Source organism: Myotis lucifugus, unplaced genomic scaffold (genome assembly GCF_000147115.1).
Source record: "Myotis lucifugus unplaced genomic scaffold, Myoluc2.0 scaffold_91, whole genome shotgun sequence".
Lineage (NCBI taxonomy): Eukaryota > Metazoa > Chordata > Mammalia > Chiroptera > Vespertilionidae > Myotis > Myotis lucifugus.
In genome coordinates, this window is record NW_005871139.1 from 3662546 (window position 1) to 3682881 (window position 20336).

At 51.5% G+C, this 20336-nt stretch overlaps 1 long non-coding RNA gene across 1 annotated transcript; it reads right to left on the reverse strand.

Moving 5' to 3' along the window:
- Positions 1-10483: 10483 nt before the first annotated feature.
- On the reverse strand, positions 10484-11976 carry LOC111826627. Its single transcript, XR_002829983.1, has 3 exons — positions 11709-11976; positions 11173-11266; positions 10484-10572 (listed from the first exon to the last, which is right to left on the reverse strand). It is a non-coding gene; the product is annotated as an uncharacterized LOC111826627 (long non-coding RNA).
- Positions 11977-20336: the final 8360 nt, after the last annotated feature.

A 20336-nucleotide genomic window follows, 5' to 3' on the forward strand; every position in this document is an offset into this window, starting at 1 on the left:
GAGGGCCCTGATATATAAACCCTCCTCTGGTGCAGTCCCTCACTGAGCGGGGTTTACCCAGGCTCCCGGAAGGGCTGCCTTGCTCAAGATCATAGCGTGGTTAGGGCACCTGAGCCAGCAACCCCGAAGTTTTCTTCCTCCAGGGCCCTTTCCAGCTCTTCGGGAAGATCTGGGGCTGAGCAGGAGCAGAGCTGGAGAAATGAGGAGCTCACGCAGGACTCTGCCTTCCTCTTTATTTCATCACACCTGAAACAAAGCTGAGTTTCGGATCAATGTCCTGTGGGGGCTACAGCACTGGGTTTGGGGCCAGTTGTTAATTGCTCTGTGCCCTGAGCAGGTCTCGTAACCATTCTGAGTCTGTTTGCTAATCTGTAAAATGGGCTGGCTCCCAGGATCGGCATGAGGCTTCCACCTGATACTGTACGTCTGGGAGCCCCGGGTAAACCACAGGTCATCATGCAAACCCAAGTTTATCACTGTCATCCACCCTCTTGCTTCATACCTCCTATGGCCACTCAACCCCCAGCTCCTTGGTCTGGAAGCCACACTCCTTCTACCTTGGCTCCAGCACCACTTTCCCACTCCGTCTCCTGCCACTCCTCTCTACACACCCTTCTCTGGCCATAGAGTTAGTCACCACCCCGAACAGGACATAGCCTTTTACGCCTCCGCACCTTTGCACAAACTGTTCTTTCTGCCGGGAATGCCCCCCTCCCTTTGCCACCCGGAGAATTCCAGCATCGTCTGCCTCCTCAGTACCCTGCTTCCTGGTCTTTCTGTACCCAAAGTGGAGTCAAGGTGGATTAGACTCCTGGCTCTACCACCTACTGGCTAAGTGACCTCAGGCAAGGTTGCTTAACCTCCCTTAGCCTCAGTTTGCTCATATGCACAATGAAGACAATAACAAGAGCCAGCTCTTTGGGGCATTGTGAGGATGAACTGAGGTAACACAGGCTTGGTCCCTGATGTCTTAGTGTTCTTATCCCTGTCTCCTCCTCCGAGCTGCACCCAGGATCTCTGCCCCCCACCCGAGCCAGGTAGGTCCTGACCTGTCCTCTAAGACACTACCCAAGGGGCAGCTGACCTTGGAGAAGCTGAGGAATAGGAGTGGAATTGCTGGATCATCTGGTAATTCTATGTTTACTTTATGAGAAAACACTACACTGTTCTCTATAGTGTGGTGTGGCTGCACAATTTTACATTGCTACGTTTGAGAGTTACATTGTCATGTATGAGGGTTTCAATTCCTTCATATCCTTGTCAATACTTGTTATTGTCTGTGTTTTTTATTATAGCCAAACTCCTGAGTGTGAAGTGGTATCCATTTGCATTTTTAAGTGCCTATTGGCCATTTGTGTGTATACACACACACACACACACACACACACACACACACACTAATAAAAGCCTAGGTGGCCCTCTCGCGATGCCCTTACGCCATCACAAGATGGCCCCCACGTCATCACAAGATGGCCGCCCCCACATTGTCACAAGATGGCCACCACAAGATGGCTGGCAGGGGAGGGCAGTTGGGGGCGATTGGGCTGGCAGGGGAGGGCAGTTGGGGGTGATCAGCCTGGCAGGGAAGCGGTTAGGGGCAATCAGACAGGCAGGCAGGCGAGTGGTTAGGAGCCAGCAATCCCGGATTGTGAGAGGGATGTCCCAGATTGGAGAGGGTGCAGGCTGGGCTGAGGGACAACCCTCCCATGCATGAATTTCGTGCACCAGGCCTCAATGCACAAAGATTCGTGCAAGAATAGGCCTTCCCGCCCTGACTGGTTTGGCTCAGTGGATAGAGTGTCGGCCTGTGGACTGAAGGGTCCTGGGTTCGATTCCGGTCAAGGGCATGTACCTTGGTTGCGGGCACATCCCCAGTGGGAGGTGTGCAGGAGGCATCTAATTGATGTTACTCTCTCATTGATGTTTCCAAATCTATATCCCTCCCCCTTTCTCTCTGTAAAAAAATCAATAAAATATATTTTAAAAAAAGAAAAAGAATAGGCCTTCCTTCCCCTGGCTGCTGGCACTGGCTTCCCTCCAGCACCCAGGACCTGGCTGCTTGCTCCTGCCACTGCCAGACACCGGGGACCGGAGCTGTTTTGTTCTAGCTGCCGCCAGGCATCTGGGACCGGGGTTGCTTTGCTCTGGCCGCTGCCACCACCCAGGGGGGCGTGCTCCGAGCTGCGCCATAGTCGCTCGGAGCATGCTCCCACCCCTGGTGTATGTCCACTGGGGCTGGGGGTGGCACACAGTCCCCTCCCGTCCATCCGCATGCACAGCTCCTCCTGAGCGTGTGTGTGTGTGTGTGTGTGTGTGTGTGTGTGTGTGAGAGAGAGAAATATCTATTCAAATCTTTTGTCAATTTTAAAATTAGGTTGTCCTTTTATTGTTGAGTTATAAATGTGCTTTATGTAGTTTGGATGCTACACTTTATTAGATATATGATTTGCAAATATTGTCTTTTATTCTATTGGTTGCTTTTTTCATGTTCTTGATGGTGTCCTTTGAAGCACAAATTTTAAAAATTCTGATGACTTCCAATTTTTTTGGTTGTTTGTGCTTCAGATGTCATATCTAAGAAGCCATTGCCTAATCCAATGTCAAAGAGAGTTTTACAGTTTTACCCCATACATTTAAGTCTTTGATCATTTTGACTTAATTTTAGTTTAAGGGTCCAAATTCATTCTGTTGCGTGTAGATATCTAGTTGTGCCAGCATTGCTTATTGAAAAGATTATTCTTTTCTCATTGATTGTCTTGGCATCTTTGCTGAAAATCAATTAACCATAAACATATGGATTTATTTCTGGACCGTCAGTCTATTCCCTTGATCTGTCATATGTATCCAATGCCAACACCACACAGTCCTGATACTGGATACAGAGTGCACTGCATCAAGTGTAAATCAGGAAGTGTGACTCCTCCAACTTTGTTCTTTTTTAAAATATATATATTTTGTTGATTTTTTTATAGAGAGAAAGGGAGAGGGATAGAAAGTTAGAAACACTGATGAGAGAGAAGCATCGATCAGCTGCCTCCTGCACACCTCCTACTGGGGATGTGCCCGCAACCAAGGTACATGCCCTTGACAGGAATCGAACCTGGGACCGTTCAGTCCGCAGGCCGACGCTCTATCCACTGAGCCAAACCGGTTAGGGCCAACTTTGTTCTTTTATTTAAAGATTTGTTTTGGCCATTCTGAAGCATGAATTACTTTTATAGAAGGAAAAACATATATATATCTATGAACAAAATCCTACATTTTCAATTCATTATTACCCAAATGCTACCTCCTTTAGGGAACTTCCTCAGACTCCCCATTCAGGATCTGCCTTCCTCTGACAGTCTTGTTATACTTCTCTTATAGCATCTTGTATTCTCCTGGGGTTGCTGGGATCACCAAACTCTTTGAAGGCAGGGATCATGTCTTATTTACTTGAAAGTATTTCCCAGGGCTTCTGGCATAGAGTCTAGTATTATGATAGGGCTGATATATATGCTGAATGAATAAATCAATAAATGAATGCTATTAAGTCAATCATATAGGTCATATTCTGATCTAACCTGGGCAAACATCCACCAAAAAAAAAAAAAAGATCTTAGGAAATGCACTCATGAGATTCATGGCTATACCTCTATAGACAAGTATAGTCATGTGTTGTTTCATCTGAGGTTTCCTTAGCTTATTATAGCCATTATAACGCTTGTCAGTAAGAGAAAAAAATGTGCCTGAGTTACTGGAGGAATTATGTGGGAATTGCATACTCAGCCAAGACCCAGCTTCAATCAATACTGTAACACAATGACAGACAGGGCTTATCAAAGCATCAGACCTTGCTTAAGGGAAAAGATTATTAGCCTTTGAATTAGCACTCTAAACATGGCTCTTAATTAATCTGCTAATGATTTTTGTTGTTTAGAGGAATTAACTCTAAGCCCAGAGCCCCGTGCACATATTTGTCCCTTAAACAATCCAGAGAGAACTGGGTTTGAGTTCCTGCCCTCAGTCCAGGCATGGAGACAGCACACACACCACTCTTCTGAGTCCGGGGCCAAGTGCAGGTGGCACAGTGGGCCCAGAGCTGGAGGCGGGAGTAATCCTGCCTGGAAGGCGGGGAGGTATCAGCCCACAGGAGACCTTGGCCGAGCCTGGGAGCCGACCTAGGATGTTGCCAGGTAGAGACAAGGGCAGGGCACAGTGTGCCAGGCAGATGGAACACTGTGCCCTGTTCCAGGCCGATGGACCACCGAGAGCAAAGGCATGTTCCCAGGCGCACATGGCACCAATGCACACGCCTACACTCAGATGCATCCTTCGCCCACAAGGGCCAGTCAGAAACTATCTGGAAGATGATGTCATTGTGTCTGCCTGGGTCAGCCCACAGCTCAAAGCCCCCCCAGGCCATGGGTTCTAGCTGTCCTTTTCTCAAGAGGGCATTTAATGCCTGCCATTCCTTGCTTTCCTTCCCATCGGGACAGGCCCTACCTTTGCCACCAGGCTGGGCATCCCCTCAGGGTCCTTATTCCCTGCAAACCGTGGTACTAATCCCAGGAGGCTGGGTGTGAACTGGCCAGAGGTCATTGGTCATGATGAAGCTCCTACCCCCAACGGGTCCTTTGACTGACCAGCCAACTGGTGGGGGCAGGGAGAACCTCCACAGACTGCAGGCCACTGACTGGGGTGCAGCTTTGTCCAACATTTAAAACATTTCTTAGAAACATTCTCAATGTGCTTTCACCAATCAGTGATAAGTATTTATAGATCAGGTACCTTTCAAATCCTTTAATTGGAGTGTTACAAACATACATTAATCTGTAATACAAACATACAGCCTGAGACATTTTCACCTACTAAACACACCCGTGCAGCCAGAACTCTGATCGAGAGACAGAATGTGACCAGCACCTAGAACTCTTCTCGTCCCCCTCCCGGTCACCACCTCCCTCAAGGGTAACTGCTGTGCTGGCTTGTGACAGCATAGATCAATTTTATCTGGTTTTGTGCTTCATAAAAATAGAATGATGTAGTACGGACTCTCCTGGCACTTACCCTTGAACAAATAGTTGGTCAAAGACTCAAGAGAGAAAACGAGAGGGTGTTTGGAAGACTGGCTCTCGGCCTGGCTGGACAGCTCGGTGGGAGCCTTGTCCCAATCTGTCAAGGTTGCAGGTTCGATCTCTGGTCAGGGCACATACAAGAATCAACATGATGGATGCACAAATAAGTGCGACAACAAATCTATGTTTCTCTCTTTTTCTTTAAAATTAATCAATCAATAAAAATTTAAATAAAAAAGGCTGGCTCCCATGAAGATTAGGGACCCACAAATGTAAAATGAGGGTCCCTGAGGTCCCCGGGAAGGTGGGGAGGGCGGGTGGCCTCGTGGAAAGTGCTCTGGTCTAGGAGTCAGACACTTGTGTTCAAATTGTGTATCTGTCCACAGTTTGCTGTGCAGCCTTGAAAAATCTCTTGCTTCTCTGGACCTCAGTTGCATTCTCTGCAGGGCTGGAGTGGTTAATCGTTTCCTACCTTTTCACCAGCTACGGCCCCTTCTGTTATCTATTCCCCCCCCGCCCCCCCCCACACACACACCGCTGCCGTGGAGGTCATGCTTTGAAAAATGTTGCCGACTGAGCAGACTGCATGTAAGTAATGATTAATTTGTTTCCCCATTTCTTGTTAACGGAAGATGTATGAAGCCGACTCAGATCTGCAGCTGATAGCGAGCAGTGCCACCCTGGGTTGATAGAATTCCAGGAAAAGCAGAGGCTCTTTATGGCTGAGTTACTCAATTGCAGCCTCACGTCAGGGAAATGTTCAGAGCCCGGTGCACCCAATGAATCATAACACACAGCTCGAGAACCCCCATTCCAGCCTTCATGCAGCCCCAGGCCCAGAACCACCGACAGACAGGCAATCACTAACTTTCTTTCCAGCTCTGGTAAGCCAAGAGTCTGGGGGTTGCCTGCTCCCCCTGGAATTGACCGCAGAGTTGTGAAATATGGACCTCTCCCCTCTCAACCTGACCTCAGCCCAAACCCCACTTTGTGCCCTTTACCCTGGGGGAGGGGAGCCCTGCCCAGCCCTGCTGGACAAATCCTGGAGGCCCAGGGCTGTCTCCTATTGCTCCATGAGGCTACTTGGAACCTGCTGATGGCACTTGAATTCCTGGAGCACTGTAATCATTGCAACTCCAGGCAGTCCCCACCATCCTGGGAGAGGAGGCCAGTGTTCCCTCTTTGCGCCCCTATGAGCTCTCTACTTTCCAGCCCCCACCCCATTTCTGTCTATGACCCAAGGATGGGATGAAGTCTGCTTGAGGACAGGAATTGTGCTTGCTGCTGGGGGCAGGGAGGGAGGGGATGGATTTGGTCAAAGAGAACTTCTTGGCAAAGGGGACTCGAGCATGGACATGGGCGCGTAGGCAGAGCTCTATGGAACGAGGTGTTGGGGCAGGGGCGTTGCATCTGGGACAGTCTCAGTGGTATTCTGGGCAGTGCGAGCATGTGCGGGGCGTCCATTCTAGAGGGATGAAGTGACTGGAAATTCTCTGGGATGATGAGTTGGGGAGGGGAGAGGGGTGCAACTAGTGGGAGATGGGGGAAGTGTGCAATGACTTGAGTCTGCTGAGAACCTGGAACTCGATATAGACATCCAGAAGCCTTGGTTGGACATGTGAACATGCCTGGGGATGGTCAGTGTAGATGACCCATTTCCACTGTCTTTAAGGTCAGCTTCTGGGCTTTTGTACAGTGAGGTACAGTGGAAATTGAGAGGTGTGGCCTGAGGTGTCACTTTGTGGTAAAGAAGTGCTTGTCTGCTAAGAGAAGTGATTTCTGGGACAGCGTAATAGATGAGACAGATGGTCTGGTTACAGGAAACCCCATCCGAGCATGGGCTATGGCTGGCGCAGCTCTAGAAAATAAGGGTGAAGAGTTGTGATCCATGCCCTCAGGGAGCTGACGTTGTGGTAGAGAAGACAGACCATGGACAATGGTAAAGACATAGAACCTGAGAAAGGCTACAATGAGGGGGTGAGGAAGTGTCTAAAGCGAGTTGTGTCTGAATTGCATTTTGACATTTTAAGAGTTTTCCAAGGGATAAAGTGGGCACATATTCCAGAGGCTTAAAGATCCTGTTAGAATCTGATGAAAGCTATGGGCTCTCTCAGAAACACACACACACACACACACACACACACACACACACACGCCTCAAGGACAAGGACCCCAGCCAGGGCACAGCCTGCCCATGGGTAGTGGTTGCAAAAGTGTGCCTCTGGTGCCATGGCTAGGCCGCTGGTGGGAGAGGGAGGTGGGCTTCAGCAGGAGCGACTTCCCTGAGACGGAGCTGTGCTGAGGGTGTGGCTGAGGTGGCTGTGGGGTGAGGGACCAGGCAAGGAAGGCGATGGTGGTGAACACTGAGATGGTAGCTAGTGGAGGTTTGGATCGTGAAGGCGGGGGTGGCAGTGGTGGTCCTGGCGAAGGCAGTGCAGTGGGGAGGTCAAGTGCATTGGTTTCAGATGTTTGAGCACCAGGGGTGGTTGTCATCACCTCAGAGATGACCTGGAACTCAGCCTTCAACAGTGGCTTCTGCGGGCTGGGGCTGGGGAGGGTCAGCATTCCCCAGGGAGCTTTCTCAAAGTGAAGGAGTCACCCCCTCCCCATCCTCACCCTTGCCTAACTCAGACAATATGGCCTCCGGGAAGGTGGGCAACTGCATTATGAAAAGCCTTCCAGGTAATTCTGATCGGTCCCAGCACTTTGTCTTTCTCTCCCAGAACAACTGCCCAGAAAGGTCATTGAAAAGGAACAAGACACTATTCCTCTGAACTAATTAGACCACCAGCGGCTCAACCCCGCCCGATTCAACCAACAGCCCATTCATTCAACACACTTTAGTGAGTGTCAACAATGGGCCTGGGCCGGGGCCAGGTGCTGGAGGCCCCAAAGCCAGCTCTACACCATCCGTGCAGGGGAGGCAGCCGGAGGGGACATGGCCATGCTGTGTCAGCTCTGGGACAAGGACAGTCCTAGTGCTCTAGGGACACCCAGGAAGGGCAATCTTGGGTCACGAGGGAAGGCTTCCCGAAGGAAGAGTAGATCAGGGCCAGGAGCCAGCCGGGAGGGTGGAGAAGCCCTTTCAGGGAGAAGAAGCCACCTGTGCACAGCCTGGCGGCATGAGAGAACAGACAGGGAAGTGCAAGTAATCCCGAGCGTGGCCTGTGTAGAAAGAGGTGGCTGGAGAGACCAGGGGGGTCAGGGGTTCATCCTGTGGGCGGGAGAGGGAGGGTTGGGAAAATGGGGGGGGGCGGTGTCTGAGTCTGAGGAGTTGTCCGCTGAGATGTGGTTACTCTGGGGACCAGGCAGGTCTGGAGAGAGGGGTCCCTGGAGTCAGCTTGTGCATCAGTCGGCTGCTCTGGGGATCTCAGCAGAAGACACTGAAGCCTGAATGAAGAGTGTGTCCATGGGACCGGATTCCTCAGAACCGCACCCCAGTTTGCTGACCCCTCCTGAGAGGCCGCAGAGGGAATTGTTTGGGAAACCTTGTGCAGCCTTCCCCATCTGAGCTGTGAGTTTGTGTGGCCATCCAGCTCTTCCCTGCTTTTTGCCCTCTGCTTCCTGTTCCCTCTTTCCCTCCCCAGTCTTCCCAGTGCCCTTTGACAAGCTTTCCTATTTCTTCAGCGTCGCTGCTAACCCCCATCCCTCCCTCCTCACTGCCCTGGAAGCCCATCTCTCCTCCGGGGTGGTGATGGCCCACGTCTGCTCTGTTCATTAACGTTCTCAATTCCAAAGGCCTTCCATCTCCATTTTAGTCTCCCTCCCATGGCCACACCCGGGAGCTTGTCTTTCCTAAAACATCTGATCTTCTTAAAGCTTGAATGAAACATTCTACTCAATGGACACATCCCTCTGTGCTTCTGATTCTGACTCCCTGGTTCCCACCTGCCGGTCCCAGAGTCTCACTCACCCAGACCTCCAGCCCTCTTTTCCCCACACCTCCAGGTCCTCTGGCTGCACAGCCTCCCCTGCCTGCCACCCCCGCCCAGTTTCCCCTTGTACCCACCCAGCACCCCTAATGGAGCCGACGCCATCCTGGTTTCCACCCCGGCTGCTGCACCCACCCGTAGAGAGCAGCAGCCACTGGATACCCTGGCCTCTTCCCTCAGCAGGCTCTTCCCTGCTCCGGCTGGCCCCCTCTCTGTGCTTCACTGCAGCTCTTTCAAACCCTCTCCAGTGCCCTCAGCCCCCAGCTCTCCAGTCTCTCTGGAAAGCTGATCTTGCTCCTTATTCACCAAGAAAACAGGAGCCATAAGATGGAAATTCCCTCAGGTTCCTGCCACCCACCTTCACATTTTCATATCACCCATATCCCACCTGTCTTCCTTCTCACCACGGCTCGCTCTCCTCCTGACTGGGACCAGCCTGGGGTCTGGACCCCAGCTCCTCCCTCTTCCTTGGACATGGAGCACCATCTGTCCCCGCCCCCATGCCCCTGTTCCCAACACATTCTTCCCCAGAACCTCCCATAACCATTGAAACCCCCCTGTCCTCACCTCCCATCCACTGCTTCTGGCTTCTGCAACTCCCCAGAACCTGCTCTTACCCAGCCAGAAGCACCTCAACATCAGAACCTCAGAGCTCATCTCAGTATTCCTGCCCCAACCTGCTCCTCCTCCAGTGCACCCCATCTCAGTAAAGGGCCGCAGGGCCCAACTACACACCAGTCATTCTGCATTTCCCCCTTCCTCGATTTTCCACATCCTACCCTCCACCACTCACCAAGGCTTCTCTGTAATATCCCTGGAATCCATTATCATGCTTCTTAGGTGCCAGGCACTTACCTTGCGCATTCTTGGCATGTTATTCTTTCAGGTATGTGTTCAACAAGCATTCCTTAGAAAGGCCATCCTGGGCAGCACTGACTTGACTCACGTTCACAATTCCAACTCAGGCCGTTGCCCCACTTGGCACTCGAGTTCTCTCATCCTAATACCAACAACTGACCTGAACGTCTCCCTACTGTCCAACTCGGTCTCACCACCTACACTGCCTGGGAATTTGGCTGTTCCTCCTCAGGGCCCTGTTGGCTTCATGCGGACCTGTTAGTGGCCATTATCATGAGGAGTCGTGGCAGTTATGAAGATTCGATGGCAGCAGCGGCAGTGACAGGGAAACCATGTGGGATGGGGCTGGGGGAGGTAGTGAATCTATTAGAATTCCCTTAGGAATTATTAATTTATGTACACGTTAAATATTTATTGGGTGCCTTTGTCAGGCACTGAGGTAGACTCTAGGGGTACATCAGGGATGAAAAAATATACAGGCTCCCCTTTCTTTCCAGGAGCTTATAATTTAGAAGGGGATTCAGTCATCATATACATGTTGTAATGATAACCAAGACACGTACTCCACTGGAATGGCACATGGTACTTGAGCATGTTAAAGGGAGGCTTGGTCCTCTCTGAGAAAGTGATGGTTAAGCTGAGATCCAAACACTAATGATGTTTTAAGTGAGCAAAGAGAGGAGAGACAAGCATCCCAGGTAGAAGGACCAGCATGTGCAAAGGCCCTGGGGGAAGCAAGAGAAATACATGAGACAGGAAGTCCAGTGTGGATAGGACCGCACAACAAGCGCTTTTAAAAAATTTTAAAGGAAGATAACACAAAATTCACCTATTCACCCATCTCAAAGCACATTAACTCTGGGGCGTTTAGTAAAATCACAATGTTGTGCAACCACTACCACTATCTAGTTCCAGAACATTTCATCACCCTGAAAGGAAGCCTGTGCCCATTAAGCAGTCACTCCCCATTCCTCTCTTTCCCCAACCCTTGGCAGCCACTCCTCTACTTTCTGTCTCGATGGATTTGCCCATGCTGGACATTTCATACAAAGAAAATCACACAACTTGTGGCCTTTTGTGACTGAGTCGTCTCACTCAGCATGTTTCCGAGGTGTATCGATGTGACAGCATGTATCAGTACTTCATTCCTTTTTAAGGCTGAATCATATTCCATTGTATGGACATACTGCATTGTGTTTATCCATTCATCAGTTGATGGACACTTGGGTTGTCTCCACCTTTTGTCTATTGTGAATAGTGCTGCTGTGAACATGTGTGTACAAGCTTTTGTTTGAACACCTGATTTCAACTCTCTGGATACATACCTAGGAGTAGAATTGCAGGGTCGCGTAGCTCTGTGTTTAACCTTCTGAGGAACAGCACACACTTTCTGTTGCATTCGTGTGACGTAACTTCAAGCTGCGGTGGTAAGATAGGGGTAAAGATGACAACTGCGAGGAAACACTACTTTCTAAAATTTACCATTCCTTTTCATTCAGGTTATTTCAAGTGGAGGAGACCAGGCTGAGAAGGGTCATTTAATAAACGTCCCCACTGACTCAATACACTGCCCACACCGTCAGCCCGCCAGGCCAGGGAATCTTTGTCCGTTTTGTTCCCTGATGTAGCTAAAGGCCTAGAGCAGTACTTGGCACACAGCTGGTGCTCAATAACTATTTGTCGCATGAATAGAAAAATACAATGAACTATTTCAAGGGCCCTAAGAATCCCAAGAAAACAGACATCCAGCAGGTGGAACCAGAGAGAACGTGCCGCCATTGCAGCCAGAATGGGGGCGGTTAGAGAAGCAAGGATTTCCCAGAGCCACGGGCCCTCAGCCCTCGGGGAAGCCGGGACTCACATTTCTGAACACTTGCCACGGGCAGGTCCTCTTACATCTGTTCACCCGGAAGCTTGGAGAGCCCGCGTGGCTTTGGATTCCACAGCCGGGAAGCCTACGAGGTGGCATCAAGGTCTGCCCAACCCTCTGGACATGCAGGCCTTGCTCCCTTGGTGGGCACAGCAGTCCCTCCACACTGAGGCCTGGGGTGAAGTCCGCCCGAGGGATTCCCAGGGGCCCTCGAAGCGCCGTGGAGAGTACTGTGCTCTCCCTTCCCCCAGCAGAGGCCGGAGGGAGGAGGGACAGATGGCAGCAGAGCGTGCAAATTGGAGGCTGATATTGAATTGCAGCAAAATGAGCAGAGGATCAGGTGCCCCACCTGGACCCACCCCAGAGAATACCACGGCCTGGGCCGGCTCTCACGAGGAGCCGGCAGGCCCGGGCCCAGGCGGAATCACGGTTGAGTGAGCAGGGGTCAGGAGGCAGGTGGCGGGGCGCTCAGGCAGGAAGACTCCATTGGTTTGACTGAGGCCTTCGCCTCCTGGGCCCTCCATCCCTGGCCTGGGCATTCACATGCCACAGAGCTCCTCCTGGGTTCTGGGGGCAGAGCTGGCTGGACTGCTGGGATCAGAGCCAGGCTGAGACACTGTCCCAGGCCCTGTTTTCAAGGAGGTGATGGGGGGGGGGATGGGAACACACCTAAACACCCAGGATTCTGAGTAAAGTCAGGGAAGGCTTCCTGGAAGAGGGTGAAGGCTGTGGGGCTCGGTTGGGATCCAGGAAGATCTGGGTGTGAATTATGGCTTAGGCACTTCTTAGCTGTTGATCCTCGGGCAAACAGTTCATTCTATAAACTTCTGTTTGAGCACCTACTCCATGCCAAACCCGTGTTACGTTTTGGGACTACAATGCAGTTGCTGTCCTCAGAGCTTAAACAAATCCCCAGGACAGCATGGTCCGTGCTATTACGGAGGCGAGGCAGGTGCTGTGGCACAGGGGGCAGAGGAGGCGGCCAGCTTCATGTGCTTTAGCCTCCTCACCCTACTCCATAGAATGGGGTTGTTTTGTACCCACTGCACCACGGAGTTGAAATGACTGGTGGAGAAAGGAGCAGGAGCCTAGCTCGGTGCCTCACACACAGCACGGGCAGGAAGAAGCCTGAGGCTGACAGGGGCAGAGGCCTGGGAGGGATGGGGGCGGCCTCCAGGGTGGGAGGAAGGTGAGTGTGAGGCATGGGGGTGGGGGAAGGGACCCTACACAGAGACTGAAAGGGGTCCTGCAGGCCCCCCTGTTGCTAGAGCCCACAGATGCTGGAGGCAGGGGCTGGGGAGCTGGGGCGGTTCAGCTGCAACTGTTCTAAGTGGGGAGTCAAACAGGTTTAGGTGACCTTTGCGAGCAAGGTGGTGGGGCGCTGCCCACAACCCTTGCAGCTCGTTGCCACCCCTTTTCTGGGGTGACCCTGGATTGGCCTGGCCCTGGTGTTCGCAGCTCCTCTCTGTCCCTATAGGGTGGAGTCCCCAGCGCTCCTGGGCCAGCAGGCAAACGCTTTCCTCTCTGCCTCCAGCCCTGCTTCCAGGGTGGGTGGAAGCCAAGGGGGCCACCAAGTCACCCTCAGCTCTTCGGGGCCTCCAGTCTGGTCATCCTCCCCCAGGTGTGACGGGGAGGAAGCCAGGGACTGGAAGGCGCCCAGTTAAGGGAGGAGCAGTCTGCCCTCCTGACCTCTTCCTGCCAGCTGGTCTCCTCTCCTGCTAGATTCCGCTGTGGCTCCCAGTTGCCCTGTGTGAGGCGGCTTTACTGACCTGCAGCCGGGGCCTCTCCCCGTGCAGAGCTATGTGTCAGCTTGTCCCATTAGTCAGCTGTCCAACCCACCCCTTGTGCTCAGGCTCTTGCCACAGCTTCCCCGGTGCTTGCCTTCGTGGACTCCTCCAAGCAGCTGGGAGCTGTGTTCACAAGGCAGGGTTACTGGAAAGGTGTCCCTGCCCCCACCCCTTACGCACACCCAATCCTTTCCAAATGGAGGCAAACTTGTCCCTGACCCCTCCTCACCCACCAGTGCACAAATACACACTCCCTCTCTCTGCCCAAGCTCCGAAAAACAACTTCTCTCCCGATCAGGTCCCTGAGGAATGAGGCCATGGGGCTGCAACCTGGAGCTTGCAGGGCGGGGTGCAGGTAGGCTTGGGGGGACAAGAGCTGGTGGTTTTGTTCATTTATTCACTTGACAAACATTTATCGAGCACCTTGATGTGCCAGACCCTGTGCGAGGCACGGGGGTGGAGGTGCAATAGTGAGCAAACCCAGAAATGGTCCTGCCCTCTGTTCACAGCCCCGAGGAGGAACGAGACACCGAGGAGGTAATTACCAGCCTCTGAGTGAAACAAAAGGTCAAGGCACCCGCTGGTGGTGCTGCTGGGAGGGTGCGATATCGAGGCTGCAGGAAGCCCTCTCCAGTAAGAAAACAACTTTAGACAACTGTTTAGTGTCTTAGTCCTCTAGGAGCAATAAGGAGAAAAGGCCATTTTTCAGCCAGGATTGAAAGCGGTGTTTTTCAAACTGTGAGCGGCCACCCATTCGTGAGTCATGAAATTGATTTAATAGTTGTGACCTGAATAACTTTTTTAGTGAAGCAGAATAGAGGAACTTAAAACATCACATTTAGGAAATACCGATTTGTGACATGTTAGTTTTAGTTGTATCTTGATCTCCATCTTCCTATCCAGATAATGTTATGAATTCGGATATTAGATGCATTTCCTCTTGCAGGTCTTGATCAAAAAGGTTTGATAGTCACTGGCCTGGAGTTGGAGGAAGAATTAGTCATGAGAAAATGATGGTGACACATATACCAGGCTGAGAAAACAACACATATCAGAGCCCAGAGGTGAAGGGGCGGAAGGAGGACACGCCAAGCCCGAGGCCTGCGCTGACCTGTGGGCAGTCCGGAGCCGCGGGAGGCTAGGTGAGCTCCCATCCTCTTCAGCCCCGGGCCCCACCGACTGGGCCCCACCCCCTGGGTAGGAGGCGGCGGCACGAAGCTGTCTTTGTGTCTCTCCAGGAGCCTGGACCTTCACCTGGGCCTCCACGGTCACAAATGCCTGTCCTTGAGCTGGCGTTTAGGGGACGAAGTCAGCCAGTCCCTGGAGGTTCGTGGAGGGGGGGGGGGGGGGGAAGCCTGAATTTCTGGAGCAGACAGACCTGTATTCATAGCTTATATTCATCCTAACCAGCCCTGTGGTCTTGGGAAATCTTTATAACCTCTCTGTGCCTCAGTTTCCTCCTGTGTGAAATGGAGCTAAAACAACGCATCCCCGAAAGTCCTTGTGAGGATTTAGTTTGAGACCCAGATGTCCCCAGGCCTTCAGTCCTCTGGGTTCCTCCTTGGCTTCCACATGGAATAGGGTTGCCAGATTTAGCAAATAAAAATGCAGGGCACCCAGTTCAATTTCAAATAACAAATAATTTTTCAGTATATGTATGTCCCACATAGGGCTTGGAATCACTTATGCTAAACATTTTATTATTTATCTGAAATTCCAATTACCTGGGTGTTGTAAATGTTTCCCTCCACGTCCCGCGTGGTTCAGGGTTCAGGATCTGGAAGAGGAGCTGCACACAAATGAAAGAGAAAAGAGATAATTTGGGAATATTGGGGGGCCAGGCGGGTAAGTCCAACTCAAGAGGAAGGACTTCCACCAGTGCTCAAGCCGCACCAACCATTTTATAGTCAGAGGTAAACAAGGTAGTGGTGACCATAGTTACACTGTTCTTGTGAGTTTCACTTGTTTTGACCATAGTTATACTTCCTGCACTTCCCTCAGCCCATTAGCTTCCCAGATAAGATCTAGGGAGTGTTATAAGGTCAAGCCTAATTATGCTAAGAGGACTGTGCCCTCTAAGCTGGGACTTGTTTGTGACTTTGCCAACAGGTCAGTCCAAGGCTTAATCCTATATCGGCTCCGCACACCTGGGCACCCTATATTTTATCTGGCCACCGGACAAGACATCCAAGGGCTTGCGCTGTGTCCCAGAACTGCATGGATCCGACACCCCGCAACATTCTCAGGCTTCCTGAGGGGCCCGAGCCCCAGCCTCCCACCCTTCCCGCCAGCTGCTGCCTGGGCCTGCTCTCTCCACAACGTCCCACTTCACCAGACTGTGGACGGCCCTGTCCCTTCCCCCTCATTCCCCAGTGGTGCAGCCGCCAGGCTGTGATGGGTGACCCACTTTTTCTGACCTTGTGGGGAGAATGGAAGGCATTTGCAGCTCAGCTCAGAGCAGGAAACACACCTTACACCAGCGGTCAGACGGCATGGGCCCTGAATTCCGTCACTGTGCTCCCACGTGCAGCATCCTCACTGGCACAGCTCCCCACAGACACCCTCTTTCTGCCCCCACTTTTCCAGGGGCTCAGCCCCCTCCTTCAAGTCACCAGCAAACATCACCCAAATCCGTGTGTGTGTGTGTGTGTGTGTGTGTGTGTGTCAGAGAGAGAGAGAGAGAGAGTCCTTTAGCATTCTTTCTCACTTCTTTTTTGTAAAATATATTTTTATTGATTTCAGAGAGGAAGGGAGAGGGAGAGAGATAGAAACATCAATGATGAGAAGAATCACCGACCGGCCACCTCCCGCACGCCCCCCACTGGGGATCCAGCCCGCAACCCTGGACATGTCCCCTGACCAGAATCAAACCTGGGACCACTCCCCCCCCCCCGTCCGAAGGCTGGCTCTCTAACCACTGAGCCAAACCAGCCAGGGCTCTTTCTCACTTCTTTTCCATCTTGATTATTTCTGAAGGTGGTGATTCACTTTCACAATTGAAAAGTCCTCCTGAAGCCAGACTTCTGGGGTTCTAATTCTGCCTCCCCACTTACAGCTGTGTGGCCTCCGGAAAGTTACTGAACCCCTCTCTGCCTCATTTTCCTCCTTTCTAAAAAGTGGGATGCTTAGCTCATAGGACTGCTGTGCAGATGAAGAGAGTTAATACATGCAGAATGTCGAGAGCAGTGCATGACCCAGTGAGCTCTAAGTGCGTGCTGACATAACTGCTGCGTTTCATCCACTCTAAGGCGGACTCTTTTTTCTCATGTTAACGTCTCTTTCAATAGTGTTGTCTCGGAGCTGCTGGGAGTGGCTGTCACTACCTGTACTTAAACTTGGTCAGGTAAGTTCCCCGCCTCTCCTGCCTACATCCGTTCAACTTAATTGCTATTTAAATGTCTTCAAGGAGGCTACACTGTGGTTTCGCAGTTAAACACCGAGTTATTGTGTATACACAAAGACAGGAAAACAGGAGCGCAGAAAGAATGTAATATTAGTGAAGCAAATAGTTACCACTGAAGAGCAGTTCTGTATTTCCTTGCAAAACAACAGCCAAGTGTTTGATGAAACCTAAGAAAGGAACAGCCTCACAAGTAGATGAAGCTGTGGTATGTTTTATTACTGAGAAAAGGACACCATGATTGCCAGTCACATGTGAAGCAAGAAAACACATGGGGTAAAGTTTACAGAAGGAGTATCCGAGGCTTGGGAAGGAATTCCGGGAACAGCAGTGGACAGTCGCGTGGAAATGGTGCCTAACTGCACTCCTGGCGCACAGAGGACACTGTGCAGAAAAGCACTCGGGATCTGAGACCAAGCAGGGCTTAGGAAATGTGGACGCTGAATGTGAAGAAAATCTTCTAGGACGACAGTTGACCATTGAATAACACGAGGATTAGGGGTGCCAACCCCCTGTGCAGTCTAAATCCACATATAACTTTTTGCTCCCCTGAAACTTAACTACAAATAGCCTACTATTAACTGCAAATAGCCTTACTAATAACATAAAGTCCGTTAACACATATTTGTATGTTATATGTATTATATGCTATATTCTTACAATAAAGCAAATTAGAGAAAAGAGAAAATGTTATTAAGAAAATCATACGGAAGAGAAAATACATTTACAGCATTTTTTTGGAAAAATATCCACATGTAAGTGGACCCGTGCAGTTCAAACCCTGTTGTTCAAGGCTCAATTGAATTTCAGCCAATTTCTTTTGCCTATAATTTCCTCTTTTATGCATGCGCAAGAGAGATTTTGACTTAAAAACTGAGGTATCAATAAATAAAAAAGATTTCTTCCAATAAATACACAAAATAAAAATTGGTTTTAAAAAAGCATTTTCAGGTCACGTTCCTTTATTCGCTTCCTAAAACTATTTTTAATTGCCACGAAGTACCATCCTCCCCATTTTTAAGTGAACGGTTCGATGGTATTAAGTACAGCCACACTGTTGTGCAACCATTACCACCACCCATCTCCAAAAAAGCCTTTTTCTCATTTCAGTTAGCCGTGCATCATACAACTGATGGCACCATGGGCATCATAAAGACACCACATAGAGGTCCCTGGAGACAAAATGTCGCCCTCCCCTTAGGGGTGCCCCACGGCCTGCCAGGAAGCAGGGTTCTGACCCGTGGCTTGATGGGAACACCTTCTGTCTCCCTGACCCAAAGGCCCCGGGCATGATTGGCACCCGCCCCTCCTCCCAGCCTCGGGCCCAGGCACTGACGAGGCCAAGTCAAAATCTGCCCCTCCCTCTGAATCTCTTCCTCCAGCATTAGGAATGCCTGGGGTTGGGAAGGGATGGCTGAGAGCAGAGAACCAGGGTGCCGAGTAAGAGCTGTGCCCTGGAGAAGGAGAGGGGGGCCAGCAGGTCAAGGGAGGGGGGAGCTTTACCTGGAGATATTGGACAACTACTGGGTGCTGGACTCAGAGCGGGCAGGTGGAGGTGGGGAGTATGGAGTTCGCGTCCACCCCAGTCCTCAGCCCACCTGGATTCATCTCAGCCTCTCCCAGCAGGAGGCAGGGGTGGAGGGGGGTTATCTTCACTTAGGACACAGTTGAGCATCTGCCTGTGTGTCAGGCACCATTCTAGGCACTGGAAATACACCAGAGGACAAGCCCCATGAGAATTCCTGATTTGAGGCGGGGGGGGGGGGGGGGTCGGTCATGTTCTCCTTTCTTCCTTCCCCTCCTCCTTCTCTTCCTCCGCCTCCTCACTAGCAGGATTCACTAGTCCCTCTATATATTAGGATGGTGCATTCTCAATTGCAAAATATTTCCCATTCATTATCTTGCTCCATCCTCAAAACAACTGTGGTGTGGGCAGCATTGCTCCCTTTTTCTGAACAAGGAAACTGAGGCCCAGAGTGTGACTGGCAGTGAGGGATGTGGTAGAATGCTCTCCGGGCTAGGCTCCAGTCCCAGCTCAGCCACTAGCTTGCTGGGCCACCTCAGATGAGCCACTCACCCTCCCTGGACCTCAATGACCCCCTGTGATACAATACAAGGGGTCCTACTCTACAGTCTCCATCGGCCCAGATTTCCATTCCTGGGACTGGGACTGCATGGGAACCTGCTGGTCAGGAGGTAGAGCAGGGCCTGACCACACTCTGAGCCTGACCCTGCCTTTCCATCCCCAGGAAAGGAGCAGGGCTGGAGGGATTGGGAACAGTGGGGTGTCATATGGGGGGGGGGGCGTATTCCAGACCCAAATGCCTCCTAGACCCTGGGCTGGAGCAACACTGATGGCAGGAAGTGGCATTGCCCGGTGCTGGGCTGCGTGGGCACCCAGGCTGGAGAGCCGCCTATCGAACACTGTGGCCTCCATCAGCCTGCACAGCTCACTGCCTCTCAGTAATGTCCTCCCCAGAGCCCTGTGTGGCTCTGAGCTCCAGGGGGGACCCAGATTCTGTCCCAGCTTCTGGAACCCTAACATGTGAGTTTGGGGAGACTTATTCTCCTCAGAGTATAAATAATACTATCAATAATAGCTGGTATTAATTGATGGCTTACTGTGGGCCAGGCACTGCTTTGAGCACCGTCTGTACATTATTTTATTTAATCCAAACCCCAATCCGATAAGGTCATTATTGTCCCCTTTTTACAGAGCTGGATGAGAAGGGGTTCACAAAGAGGGACGAGGGGGTGCTGGAATGGAAGCCCGCAGCTGCCTGTCAACCCTAGGTTCACTCCATCACCCAGGGCCAGGGTCCCACTGCCACTGGTACCGCCCCCTGCTCTAGGCCGTGGGAGCTGCTACTTGGCTGGGGTTCCAGGGAGGGGGTGACACTTAATGACTTATGGGTGATTGGCTGCAAGAAAGCAAGCACAGAAGAGGCACAAAACCTCTGTGCCCCGGAAGGTCTGCGTCACAGGCCAACCAGTTGTTTTCCATCCCCTTAAAGAAGAAATAACTGGAGGTCAGACGGCAGGAAGAACTCCCCAGTCACTAGAAGGGGTAGCACTGACATCCTCACCCCTGGTCAGTTGTGGGTGAAGCATTGCCCCTGCCTTGGCCAACAGTTTGAGTCAGAGAGAGGGGTTTTGGCAAATCTGCAGAATCCCCATTCACCGAGCCTACGGGGCCCCGGGGAGGCCCTGGGGCAACAGCCCTGGGGTTAACCGAGGGGACAAACACGGAAAACCAGGGGACGTCAGTCCTTATCTGGAGCTCATTAATGGGGAACATTAGTCAGCTGTGAAGGCCAAGATGGGGTGATAGGCATGTGGTGGGCAGGGGTGGGGAGTGGGCAGGGGGAAGCCATAGGGTGAAGAAGTATTAATCTAAACTCCACCTCTGCCCCACGTGGTCCAATGCTGGAT